At 41.3% G+C, this 14,662-nt stretch overlaps 1 pseudogene; it reads right to left on the reverse strand.

The window, feature by feature from the left end:
• Positions 1–574, reverse strand: part of LOC109826780 — an 860-nt pseudogene extending 286 nt beyond the window's left edge.

The raw sequence follows: 14,662 nt of genomic DNA on the forward strand, positions 1-14,662 counted from the left end.
TCAACCAATATAACAGGAGTGATAGCAATAGCGAATTTGTTTGGATCTTTAAGATACTCCTTCAACTTATATAGAGGTGTATTCAGTGTCAACAACACCAGCTAAAGGATTCTTGTAGGTATTGATGAACACCCCATGCATAGCTGCAAGAGTTGGGTAAGAAAGAGCCAATGACAGTGAAGCAACTGTAGAAACACCAGCTACAGACTTGTCAACGAGGTGCTCTTCAGTGAGGCTGAGCATTTTTGGGCTGAAAATATATCCATTATCATAAACAGAGAGAACCACAAACCCATATGAGAATGACCTTGAACCAAATTTGGACAGGAGGACAGCCTCATAGGGACCCACTTTGTCACCTTTCTTGATCAATTCAACTAAGATAATGATTTCAACAGTATCCTTGTTAATCTTGGTTGGAATGTTAAGCCATTTGGAAGGATGAGTTGTGCGACGGATCGAGCTCGATAGTGTCAACATTATCAATTATAACCTATCTGTACTCATCCAAGAGGCTGCATAACTTTTTATTATAAATCAGTTTCTTCTCAGCTTTCATCACCTTGATGGCCATTACTAGTTTCTCTGAGTATATGAGGATGTACAATAATCCTAATGATGATGGTGATTCGACATAAGGACCAAGATAAAGCAAATTGAAGGAGGTGCGATTTGTTTGAAACGCCCAACCAATAAGGGCTGTTGAAAAGCTTGTGTTGATAAGCCAAAAATGCACAAATGAACCTTGCGTCTGAGATTTGAAATGCAGGAAAGTTCAACCAATACGAACGCAAAGGTCGTGTTTTAGGCGAGATTTTTACCTAAAATCTCGTTCTGACTTGACAGCTCATAGCTATCTATAAATAGACCGTTATGGTCAAATCAAGTATCATTTGACTCTTTCATCTTCTCAGATCTTTTAACAAAAAATTTTCATTTAATTTCTCATATGGGCACTGTTTATCTTCTCCAGTCGTCAGCACCAATGACACCCAAGAAGAAGACTGCCTCGAAATCCAAGATAGCCACTGCCGCAGCTCAAAAATCATCTTCGGCTTTGACTGCTGGCATCGCCACAGCATAGGCGCCGCCGCAAGTTCCTCTCGTTGGTGGTGAGTCCTGACTTTCGTGGCTATAAAACTTGATTTGACAAGTTCTGATCTCTGCACAATGAGGAAACTCGTTCCGATGTTGTAACATAGAGTTCGAATTCTGCGTTTAAATTTTTGAAATGCAGGGTTGGACTCTACGTTTGATTTTTTGAAATGCAAGTTTGAACTCTGTGTTTGATTTTTTTGAAACCTAGGTTTGAACTCTGCGTTTGAAATTTTCAAAACTTAGGTTTGAACTCCGTGTTTGACTTTTTGAAACGCAGGTTTGAACTCTACGTTTGACTTTTTGAAACGTAGGATTGAACTCTGCGTTTGACTTTTTGAAATGCAGGTTTGAACTCTGCATTTGAATTAAGTCCTTTTAGATTTTCTTTGGTTCTACACTAACTAATTCTCTCTTCTATTTGCAGTGTGCTATACCGATGAGCCTCTTTCCTTCCGTCATCATTTTGGGCATGAAGGTGGCGTGAGCTGCAACATGACGTTCAACCTATGCCAGGAGTTCCCATCTTCAAAGATACTGATAAGAAGCATGCGGATACCATTACTCAAGCCTCTCCAGCGACTCTCAGAATTCTGGTTACAGATGTCAGATTCAAAAACGCATACCCCAAAAAGTTTAACAAATCGACATTTTTGTTTGGAGACTCTGTCAAAATTGAGAAGGATATCATGTATGATGGGGATTATAAATGGTTGAGGAAGGTAGGAGATCACCATCTGTTTCTACCCAACATGGAGAGGATGTTCTCTCTCTCATACTATCAATGTGCTTCCACTCTAAGGTGCATGCATTGGGATCTTGTTAAGGAGCAGGACGGAGTTGCAATTGGTGCTCTAACTTTTTATGGCGTCCGCACTGTAGGCTACAATCGACAGGTGTCAGCTCTAGCTCCATGCATGTTTTTAAGAGAATGCCCATTGGTGAAGTGGCTAGCCCGGCTAACACCTTCTTCCGGAGATTTATGGCAGTGAAAGGTGAATTTCCTATGCAAGTATTTAGGTCCCCTGGATGGGTACATTCTACAAAAGCAGGATGGTGAACCCGGATGACAGAGTTTGTTTTGAATAAGTTTGAAGCACCATTAACCAGATTTGGACTCGGTTGTCCTGTAATGGCTACTAGATATGGAATTGCTTAGAACCATTATAAAATTTTTGCAATATTAGAATGGTATAATCTGGAGACATATACTTTCTTCACTCTAGTTGGAGAGTTAGGATTTGCTATCCATAAGATGTACGACATCTCTGGTCTTCCTTTCGGGGATCTATCATATGAGAAGTTTGTTCCAGGAGCAGCGGAGCTTAACCTTTTGAGAAAAGCCAGCCCTAAAATTTATGGCACTCTCTGGGAAGTGATGTGTCACTTTCAGATCTGCACTCAATTGACAGGAACAAGAGAAAGTGGTGTAAAATAGTTGTCGTGGGCAGAATATCTATTTCAAAATCTGACTCACAAGGCTGCTGCTGTATGTCGTCTAGTTGTGAGCACTCCAAAAGACATCCAAGGTCGGATCAATAATGCTATTGCTCATTATGTTAATGAGGGAAGAGAGGATATTTTCCCAGCTTAGACTGTATTTGAGAGTTTCCATCATCAAGCGTCAATCCCTATATCAGATATGACTTTATTGGCAGGGTTCCTCATGTTGTGGTTGAAACGTTGTGTAGTCCCCTCCAGGCATGTAGATGTTCTTACTGTCGAGGTAATGTACCTGGCTGTCCTTTTAGGTCATGGGATACCTTTCAACCTGCTCTTCGCAATGATAAATTGTTTGCAATATGGTTTGCATGAACTAGCCCTGGATTTCATCTAAGTAGAGACAGGTTCTGGAGAAAAGAAGCAATTTACAACTCCCAACTCTCACGTGCAATTGCCGTATACCTATCTTATGGAATGGTACGTTTCTTACTGTCTTTCACTAATGAGTGCTCCCTCTTCCCAAGGCGACGTGTTCATTCCATTTGTACAACGGTTAGAAGCGGCCACTTAGGAGGGGACATATGTGGTTAAGGTTTGCCAGATTTTGTCGAGAGATGTTAACTACCACATTGTTCGTTGCTTCCCTGACTTTGAAGATGGAGGATATAGTAGAGTATTCCAAGATGTGAAGGGCACCAACGACTTTACTTTATTTAATAGAGGTGTCTTCCGTTGGCTGCTCAATAGCAGGCCGGGCTACCTTCTCTATCGTTAGGGGAAAAAGTGTATAATTGAGTCGTACCAACCATATAGGTTTGCCTAACAATTTGGGTATGACCAATTATATGTTGGGAATCCTCGGGCTCAACTCGTCGTTGTTAGTAATCTGTACGAAGGAGCCAGGGCTTGGTACTACTCAGTAGCGGGTTGTACCGGGGCGACATTCAAACTGCTGTATAAGATGCCTAATTCTTTTACCTCAGCGGGCTTCTGTAATTAGTACCATGTCGCCTCTCAGATGCCCAAGTACAAGTTAAACTTATATGGACTGAAGGAGATCAAAAAAATGTATGCTTCCAAGAGGGGATATAGGATGTCTCGTCTAAGAGGAATAGGTGAATACTTGGATTATGAAAAAGTGACTACTGAGGACAAAGGGGGTCGGTCAGTTGAAGAAGCTTAAACCAGGGAACCTCAGGTAGCTGAAACTCCTAGAACAAGAGCTGCTAGGAAAATGACTCTTATATCAGAAGAAGTTGGTGAGTATAACAGACGGACCCGTCGAAAGTTGATAGTAGGGTCTTCTCCTGTTAGGAATCAACGTAGAGAGAGGTTGATGGCGGATGCTTTTAAGTCCACTGAGAGAGAGGAAAGACAAGAACCTTTCTCTGCAAGCCTTCCCCATTGAACTAGACTCCGTTCTATGGGTCCTGTTTTATTAAGTGGATCTTCTTCTTATCACCCCTTAGGTGATGAAGAGGAAGAGGGTGAGTCATTTACTAGGGATGTAGAATCTTTTCCCACAATGGACCATGTTGCTCTAATAGGTCCAAGTCAAGCTTCATGTGTCGCTTCTTCCACCACAGAGGTGATACCTTCAACAACTCCATCTGAAGGGGTTAGGCCTCCTATAGATGAACCTACAGTGGCCAAACCTAAAAACTTAACAAAAATCAATCTCCCACCACTTCAGCGTTAATGCCACTTATAGGGGATACAATTCCTAGCCCAACAACATGAATCAAAACTAAGCCAGCCGCGGTCGTGAGTTCCCCTGGACCTTCAGTTGCAGATGGCGAGGAGGAAGTGGATTATGATACCTCTTCCCACGACGACGGTGATGATGATGGGGATGATGATAATGGCCATGACGATGATGATCTTGGTGATTGGGATATCTCACCACCGTTCTCTTCTAATAAGGCATCAGCCTACATCCCTTCTTCTCCCGTCGGTAAGTGTTGTCCACGCTGAACTTTTTTGGTATTTTCTTTTTGTATGCTATCTGCTTTCATATGCAGGATCCTCGAATCACGAGGCTACTGACATGACTCCGCCTCCCGAGCAGCAGGCGATAACAACTTCTCTCATGGAGCAAGCACTGATGGTGACAACTCCTTCACCAGAGAAATCGCTTCAGTTGATGATTTCTCTCAAGCTTGCGGGGACTGAGAGTATGCGAGCACTCCCAGTGGCATCTCCTGCTGCTTCTCTAAGCCCGATGGTCATTCCCTCCATACTTAAAGTTCTTATGGAGCAGTTGGAGTATATCATGAAGATGACAATTGAAGAAGGCAGTACTGGATGAGCTTCATTCGATTCTTTCAAGCTAATATTATTGAACTATCTGAGTAGTATCAGATACGTGTACAATGCTCGATAGCTTCATCGCTGCTCAGATAGTATCTCTTGCTTGGAAGAGGACTTAAAAGCTTTGGAAGAATAGTACTGTGCTGATCTTACTACTCAGATTACATCAACTTTTGCTTATTTTCAGACTGAAGCAGCACATAAGTATGAAGTCCTACAAAAGAGCCTAGTTGAAAAAGAGCTTGAGATTGCATTCTTGAAAAGCCAATGCGCTAAGAGGCAGGAAGCAGTGAATGATTCCAATACCGCTATACAGACGTCTCGAGCAGTAATTGATCGATTAGAAGTTGAGTTTGCCCAGCACAAGGCTGAGCTTGATCGAGAGGAAGGAATCCTAAAAAGGCTCACTCTTGAAAGCGTAAAGACTTATGCTACTTACCGCATACTGGCCTAGGCTCTTGAGAGTACCCAGAAGGAAGCTACCATGGCAATGCCGGATGAGAATGAACTTAAGAAGAGAGCTGAAACAACGGTACGAGCCACTTATGAAGAAAAGCTCTCTGCTATAAAGTCACGACTCGCATCTTTTAACTTAATAGGCTCAGGGCCTTAATTTTGTATTGCTCTATACGAACAAAATTTTGTATCAATTCTTAACGTTTTTGAGTAAAAAGTGATGTCATTCTAGCTGTTCACTTTTTCTTATGTGTCATATTTTGACTTAAAACAATAAAAATAATTGAAAATGCCAGAGGTGTGATTTTAACTTAGCATAAATTCCTTCAGAAAGTAAGATTTAATACTTATCTTTATTATCATTTACGACAATTCTAGAAAGTTTTAATCTATTGGGGATGGTTATTACCTCCCGCACTTGATATTCTGTTTAAAAATCATCAAACCCTTAGAGTTGATTGTCATTCTCCTTGGATATTCTATTAAAGAATTAACAAGGTTGTTTCTTCTTGTGTTGCATTTTCATTTGAAACACTGAAGAAAACTTATAAGCGCTAGAGGTGTAATATTAACTTGGCTTGAATTTTTACTTAGAGTGAAATTTAGAAATTTTCATTCTTTATCACCCCTTGGGGTAATTCTAGAAAAGTTTAATCCGTTGGGAATTTTATGAACATTTGTTACTCATATGCAAAAGAATAATAAGTTGAAAGGGAGCTTTAACTATTAAAGGTATAACAACAATTTATAGACTTATCATCCTATTGAAAAGGATTGATAAGCAATTGTGTTTGTTAGAGGTGTAGTATTAACGTGACGAGTTTGTAGACCTATCGTTCTATTGAAGAGAGTCGATAAGTTGATTATTTTAGACGTATGATGTTAACATGACAGGAATGATTGTCAGAGGTATGATGTTAACGTGACGAGAATGATTGTCAGAGGTATGATATTAACATGATGGGAATTTATTACGATCGGGGCAACTTTGAGGACCTATCATCTTATTAACGATGATTGATAAGTTAATTATCAGAAGTGTGATATTAACGTGATAGGAATTTGTTGCGATCAGAGCAACTTTGAGAATCTATCATCCTATTGACAAGGATTGATAAGTTGATTATCAGAGATATGATATTAACATGGTAGGAATTTGTGTACTTGTGACTTGAACAAGATTTTGGAAATTAGCGTCTCACTAAGGAGAATTGCTAAATGAGTTTATCATCAGAGGCGATGAATTTTGGTACTTGTGATGTGAACAAGATTTGGGAAACTTATTACTCTGTTGAAGGGAGTTGATAAATTGATTATTTATTACTCTATTAAGGAGATTTAATAAATTGATTGCAATTTGGGCTATTTTGAGGGATTTATCGCTCTGTTGGTGAGAGTCGATAAATTGATTTTGACAGAAGAATTGTTGTCACATTGGGGTGATACAAACTGAATCCAAGCTCTGTGGGGACGAATGGTTATCGTAAGTGTAATGTTAACTTGACGACGTTAAGGAATTTTGCCAGCTGATACAGCTTGGGCCCTATTGAAAATGTACAAAGGTTTTGTCAACACTCTGTCAAAAGAGTTTGTGATACATGACTTTCATGCGAAAAATTGCCATGTTGGAGATGTGGATTAAACCCATCGTTTGAGATCTGAAATGCAAAGGGGAATTTTGCATTTGATTAGTCGAAGCGTAGAGTTGACACACGTGTTGAAAAGTTGAATCGCAGGTCTGACTCTATGTTTAGAGTTAAAAAAACACAGGGTTGAGCCTGACGGTTAGGAAATTAAAACGCAGCCATGTGCAGTGCATTTAATAAGGCTAACCGCCTTATCTATTAATGCTGATAATGCATTTAAGTGGTTGAGATTCTATTCTAGAATCCCATACCAAATTTACAGCTTAACAGCTATTATAAATAAGCCTGAGTGGTCAAATCAAGAGTCATCTGACTCTTTCTTGATTTCGTCTTGACTCTTCCGAACGAGAGCTCTCGCTATTCCCGAAGAAATCTTCAACGATCTTCGTCTTCACTGACCGCCGACATCCATGGCGCCACGAAGAATGAGCTCTGGTTCTAAGAAAGTCGTAGGGATGACTTTGGAAACGCTGCCGGTTACAGACGTTGGTGGTGTTCTTACTTCCATGGGCATGTCGTCGCTGTCAGAGCCACCATGTAGACTTTCCTGTTATGGTAAGTGATGGCCATGATAACTTGTTTCGATAAGTTTTCGAAACCCTAAATAGGTTCTTGACAACGAGAAAGATGGCTCATTTTCTTCTAACTGAAATACAGAGTTTGGACTCTATGTTAATTATGAAACGCAGAGTTAGGACTCTGTATTAATTATGAAATGCAGTGTTGACTCTTGTGTTTTTTTTAAATCTGAATGCGGCTCTTGTGTTTGAGATTGAAAATGCGGGGTCTTGACCTCGGCGTTGTAGATTAGTCTTTTGGACTTATATCAGTAACTTGTTTCTGCTACTCACTTTTTGCTTTTTATTTTGCAGTGCTTTCCCCAATGTGCCGCTTTCTCATGACCATCATTTTGGGTACATTGGTGGTTTAGATGACGACGAGATTTTTGGTTTCCATAAAAGAATTCCACTGTGCACTTTCCCTGATTTAGAGCGGACACACCTGATCATGGAAGCCAGATGTTCTACCCTTAGGATTTTGATCACCAACATGGACATGGAGACGCTGAGAAGCCATGACCAATTCATAAAACCAATGTTCTTGTTTGGAGATTGCATAGCGGCGGATGAAATACTTATACACGTGGAGGACTCCAGGCTATTACGCAGAATCAACAACCGTTTTTCTTTCTCCCGAGCATGAAGAGAATGTATTCGCTCTCTTATTTTCTGAGTGTCAGCTATCGTAGAGGTTTGGCTTTTGACCTCGTCAAGGAGAGGGAGAACGTATTGCTTGGATCTAGTCGATGAGCTCATATACAGATTGATGGACAACTCAAGGGCCTGAGACCTGGTAGAATTGAGAAAAAAGATCTCACTCAAGAGATGCCCCTTTCGGCGAACATTTTCATTCGTCGATTCATTTTTGCTCGGGGTGAATTTCCTGTGCAGATGTTCAGATCTCCCAATTGGGTATATTTTGGAGAGGGTGGTTAGTGGACTCGCATGGTGGACTTTATCCTCAAAGACCTTAAGGAGCCACTTGCCTAATCCGGCCTTACAATCCCGGTGTTGGCCATCCAGCGTGGGATTGTTCAAAGCTATTCCACTTTCTTTGCTATGTTAGAGCAATACAATCTGGATAGCTGCATATTCTTCATACCTGTCGGAGAGCTGAGTTTCGCTCTCCATGAAATGCAAGCAATATCAAGGCTACCATTCGAAAAGATGCCCTATGAAGAGTTCCTCCCTACTACAAAAGAGCTCTCTATCTTGAGAGCAGCACATCCAGAGGTTTATGCAACCTTCTGGGAGTTTATGTGCCACTTCCATATTTATGCTCAAGTCATCGGGCTACGCAGAGGAGGTATTATGCACACTGCTTGGACGGACTATCTTTTTTAGAATTTGAGTCAAAAAGATGCAGCCGTGACCCAACTCGCTGCTATCTCTTCCAAAAGCATCAAAGCATACATTAACGCTGCTAATGCTAGCTATAGGAATAAGCATCCAGAGGATGGATTTGAAGCTGGTACTAAATTTGACAGCTATCACTACCAGGCTGTGACTCTCATCTCTGACACTGCTCTCCTTGTTGGTTTCTTAATTATATAGCTGAAACGTTGTGTAGTGCCATCGAAATCAGTAAAGTCTATCTTAGCTGGGGTAGTATACCCAGCTATTTTATTAGCCCATGGAAGGCCCGTGAGTCTCCTTAGTGCCATGGTAGAGTGGCCTACGGACATTGACTTCTGAATTTGTCGACGTCTAAGAGACAAAATTGCTGGGAAGAAAGTTTACAAAACTCCCCAACCTCATGTACATGTGACGTACACATACTTGGTGGCTTGATTCATGTTGCATTGCGCTTCATTAATGACAGGGATTATTACCGATAGCAAGACTTTTGTTCTATTTGTGCAGAGGCTCGAGTCGGCCACGTGGACCAACATTTACATAGTCCAGACTCGACAGCTCTTGTCCCAATGGGACAATTATAAAATTTTCTACTGCTTTCCTGATTTTGATGGGGCTGATGAGGAGGGTACAAGCTTTACAAATATGGGTTTTGAGGGATTCTCATCTTTGGAGGAGGGCGCCTTCAGATGGCTCCTCACAATTAGAGTGGGTTATTTGGTTTTTCGCCTGAGGGAGAAGTACATCATCGAACCTTACATACCTTCTCGATTCACTAAGTAGTCCGGCTATGACCAACTTTATGTTGGTAACGCCAACCCAGAATTGGCTCAAGTCGGGAATTTGTATGAGGGTGCACGTGCATGATATTTCTTTTCTGTTGAGGGGGTCCATACTCAATTCACTTTGCCTAACTAGCCACTCAGCTACTCTGTCGTCTTAGATTTCCGCAACTAGTTTGATAAGGCTTCTTGGATTCCAGAGTATAACATGTACACTTCCTGCATTAATGAAATTCGAGGACTTTATGAGTCCAGAAAAGGTTTTATAAGGACTCGCCTACCAAGGATAGAAGAATATTTATCCTGCAAACGGGAGGCGGTCGGAGATGGAGAGATCCAAGAAGAACTACCAACTGCTAAGCTTGCGGAGAGAAGGTGACTGGAGAAATCCTTGAGGAAGCACCCACTTTTGAACCTCACTCATTATGATCGTCGGGGAAGAAGGCCCTTACTGCTAAGGAGGAGGGCGAATACGAGAGGAGGGTTCGTAAAAGAAGACCTGTTGTAGCCAAAAACTCCAAGAAGGCAAAGCTAAAGAGGGACGCGATGAAGTCTGCATTTGTCACTCTCCCGGATGATAAAGGAGATAAAGTGCTTCAATCGGCTCTTTCTGTGTTCCTAAGGATATGGAAGCTGAAGGGAAGTCAAGTGTCGGGGGTTTGGAACCTATCCTTTCAATGGGACATATTAATGGGGTGACCACAAGACAGGATCAACCAGAAAAATTTCCTTCTGAAGCTATTTCTAGATCTGCTCCCACCAAATTTATGAGTTTAATCTACCTGATTGCCCCTCCTCCGAGTTCAAAAATCCTACGGAAACTCATCGAACAGCAAGAGAGTTCGATAAAATTAACAATCGATGGCGTTAGCCTTGGACAAGTTGCTTTCAAGGATTTCGAGCCTCTCCTGACTAGCTGCCTAGACAGCATTGAGAGCTTGGGCAACGCACAATGGACTGGACGTTGTAGAGAGAGCATTATCCTCTTGAAAGCAGAATTGAGGGCCTTTGTAGGTTTACATCGCACCGATTTGGAATCTGAAGTAGAGCAAACTCTTTCTCTTGCCCAAGCCTCGAGGGTGCATCGTCAAGAGGCCCTTCGCAAGAGTTTATCTAAGAAAGAGGCCTACATAGTGATCTTACAAGAGCAGCATACTCAGATGCAAATTGATGTGGGTAGTCTTGCTACTGGTATTTGTGACTCTGAAGAAGGCATTATTCGACTAGAGACTCAGCTAGCCCAGAAGAAGGCCTAGTTAGCTTAAGACGCAGACGTTATAAGAGGGCTTCAGTTTCAAAGTGACAAAGTTTTTAAGAACTTCTGTAATGAACTACAAGCTTCTGAGGGTATTCGAAAAGAGATTACTGCTGCAGCGCTTGTTGAAGCAGAACTTAGGAGGAAAATTGCAGAACAAGTTCGAGGAGCTCATGAGAAGAAGCTGTTCGATCTTAAGTCCAAGCTCAGATCCTTCAAACAGATGAGCCCTGGTGCTTGAATCTTATATTGCTTTTAGCTGGGGATAAATTCTTGTATCATTTTCATACCAAGCATTGTCACTCTGTATTAGACTAACAGTGTTGAATGAAAATGATATTATAATGCTTCTCATTGTCTTTCCCTTGCTATGTTTTGATTTAAGATAATGAAAATATTGAAAATGCCACAGGTGTAATGTTAACTTAGCATGAATCAAAAATTCTCTTTATGATCTCCTAGAATAACTCTAGAAAATTTTAATCGTCAGAAGTGTAATGTTAACTTGACGACATACAAGCTGAGAAGATTTAACATAGTTTATTACTCTCCATTCAAATAAATTCCAAGTAATCAACCCCCAGTCTAAATAAAATCAATTCCTCATCTCCGAATTTGCTAGGGAAAATAAACATGATTTGCTATTCTCTATTCAAGGAAACACGAATAACCAACCCTCAACCTAGGGAAAGTTGATCCCTTATCTCAGACTTGGCTGGGGATTGGGAGGAGGGGTCTTCATGGCTTACGGGTAATATTTCTTAAGAAATTTCCCGTTAATAGGCATCATGAGTCTGTCGCCTTTCTGGTTGATGAGACGGTATGACCCATTCAGATAGACTGATTCTAGTATGAAGGGTCCTTCCCACTTAGGATTGAACTTTCCCTTAGTCTTGTGCGTCATCACCATAGGTCGTCTGATAGCTAAAACCAAATCACCCTTCTTGAAGATTCACTCTTTGACCTTCTTGTTGTAAGCCTTAGAGATTCAAGCTTGATACAACTCGATCTGTTGCTGAGCCTGAATTCGCCTATCGTCTAATACTTCAAGTTCTTGAAGATGCAATCGATGCTGCTCTTCATCCGTCATCCCGGCCGTAAGGGCGACTCTCAGAGATGGGATCTGGATTTTCTATAGTAATATGACTTCGTAGCCATATACCAAAGAGAATGAGCTGGTTTTTGTAGGGGTCTTCACTATTGTGTGGTAGGCCCACAAACATTCGCCAAGTTTTTCATCCCAGTCGCGACGGCTCTTGGAGACAAACTTCTTGAGAAGCTTCACAATAGTCTTGTTGAATGCTTTCACAAGGCCATTGGCTGACAGATAGTATGCTGTCGATGTGACACTTTGGATTCTAAACTTGTCACATAATCTCTGAAAACTATGACTAATGAACTATGTTCCATTATCATGGACTATGCACCTTGGTACTTCAAAGATGTAGATTATGTGATGTTTGATGAACTTGATCACGTTTAAAGCTTTAACCTCTTTCAATAGAATTGCCTCCTCCCACTTAGAAAAGTAATTGGTCACTGCCAAGATGAACCGATGTCCTTTGACCGTTGGCGGAGTAATGGGTCTAACAATATTCATTCCCCACATCTCAGATGGCCAAGATGCCAATGTTGGGTGCAGGTTCCCTGGTGCCTGATGAATAAAGTCACCATGGATTTGGCATGCGTGACAATGTTTAGCGTAGTCGACGGCATCTGAAAACATCTTTGGCCAATAATAGCTAATTTGTCGGAGACGGTCTCCTAACTTAGCTCCAGGTTGATGAGCTCCACACATCCCATCATGATTTTCCCTGAGAGCCTCCTGTGCTTCTCTTCTAGAGAAACAACGAAGTAAGAATCCATCATGTGATTTACGGTACAAAGTTTGAGAGACCGTGTCATAAAAGAATCGAAGAGCCTTCCGTTTGATGGCGGCTACCTCTTTAACATCATCAGGTAGTATCCCATACAAGACATAGTCAGTATACATGAATCGCTAATCCCTAGGTTCCAGTTCAATTAAAGTTGCATAGGCGATCTCCGTTGTAGTCCCATTTGAGCAGTGTTTTAAGGGAAGCTTCGGGTGGTATGAGTCACTACCCATGACGAATATCGTTGTCTCTTCTTTTGGTGGTAATGCTAGAGAAGTTGCCAATGAGGCTAAAGCATCCGCATATGTATTCTGAGCTCGTGGGATATATTCAATGAAGAAGCCTTCAAACTTTCGAGCTAACTCTAGCACGGCGAAGTGATATGGGACTAAGTCCTCATTACGTACTTTATATTCTCCTCGGATTTGATTCACAATAAGTTGAGAATCACCGTAAGCCTCGAGGTGTCAAATGTTGAGTTCTTCGGTCAACTGAATCCCTAGTAGTAAAGCATTGTACTCTGCTACATTGTTGGTACATGACTCGATTAGAGAGAATCCTCTTGGAATTACATGACCACCTGGGGATACAAGTATCACCCCTACACCAGCAGTGAATACTCTATTAGGGTTTGCTCTAGACGCACCGTCAAAGAATATTTTCCATACTTGTATAACTTCTTGAGTTGCACAAACTTCAGCGACTTCATCTGGTAAATCTTTACATAATTTGGATGATTCAGTTACCGGATGGCCGGCTAAGAAATCTGCCAAAACTTACCCTTTAACAGCCTTCTACGACATAAATTGCACATCATACTGTGATAAGAGGATCGCCCATTTTTCTAGATGACAATTCAGAGAAGACGGCTTCATCATGAGCATTCTCAAAGAATTTACTTTGGAGATGACATGAATCGATTGCCCAACCAAATAATGTCGCATCTTCTGGATAGCAAATACTAAAGCAAGGCACTCTTTTTCCACCGGATTATACTGGTGTTTAGCTCTAATCATGGTTCTGCTAAGGTTGTATATTGCTTGCTCATGTCCATGGTCATTGTTCTAAGCTAATAAAGCTCAAAGAAAATGATCCATAGCCCTCACGTATAACAGAAAAGGTTTCCCTGGTATCGTGGCCACAAGAACAGGTGGTTCAGTGATGTATCTTTTAATCTCCTCAAAGGCCTTTTGGCAATCTCCATCCCAAACAAATAAAACTCCTTTCTTCATCAACTTGGTGAAAGGCTGGCAACATTCTAAGAGGTTTGATATGAATCTCCGGATGTATGTCAATCTGCCTTGCAAGCCTTTGAGCTCTTTGATATTTCTTGGAGGCGGTATTTCTTGGATAGCATGAACCTTTTTTGGGTCGAGAGAAATTCTCTTGGATGTGACTATGAATCCCAGGAATTTACCGCTAGAGACCTCCAGGAATGACTTGGTTGGTTCAATTTCAGTTGATGTGCTCACATGATGTCAAACATCGCCTTCAGATCTACAAGATGAACGCCTCTATTTTGGCTTTTCACTACAATATCGTCCATATAATATTCTATCTTTTTGCGTAGATGTTTGTGGAAGATTGTATTCATGGCACGTTGATAGGTTGCACCAGCATTCTTTAATCCGAATGGCATTACCATATAACAGTACACCTCTAGGGGTGTTCTGAAAGCAGTATGTCTTTCGTCTTCAGGGTACATTTTTATCTGGTTATATCCTGAAAACCCATCCATAAAAGACATCCTCTCATACCCATAAGTATTGTCGATCATAACATCTATGATGGGGAGTGGAAACTCGTCTTTCAGACATGCAACATTAAGGTCGCGAAAGTTAATGCAGATTCAGACCTTACCATTTTTCTTAGGCACGGGAATGAT

Source organism: Asparagus officinalis, chromosome 10 (assembly GCF_001876935.1).
Source record: "Asparagus officinalis chromosome 10, Aspof.V1, whole genome shotgun sequence".
Classification (NCBI taxonomy): domain Eukaryota; kingdom Viridiplantae; phylum Streptophyta; class Magnoliopsida; order Asparagales; family Asparagaceae; genus Asparagus; species Asparagus officinalis.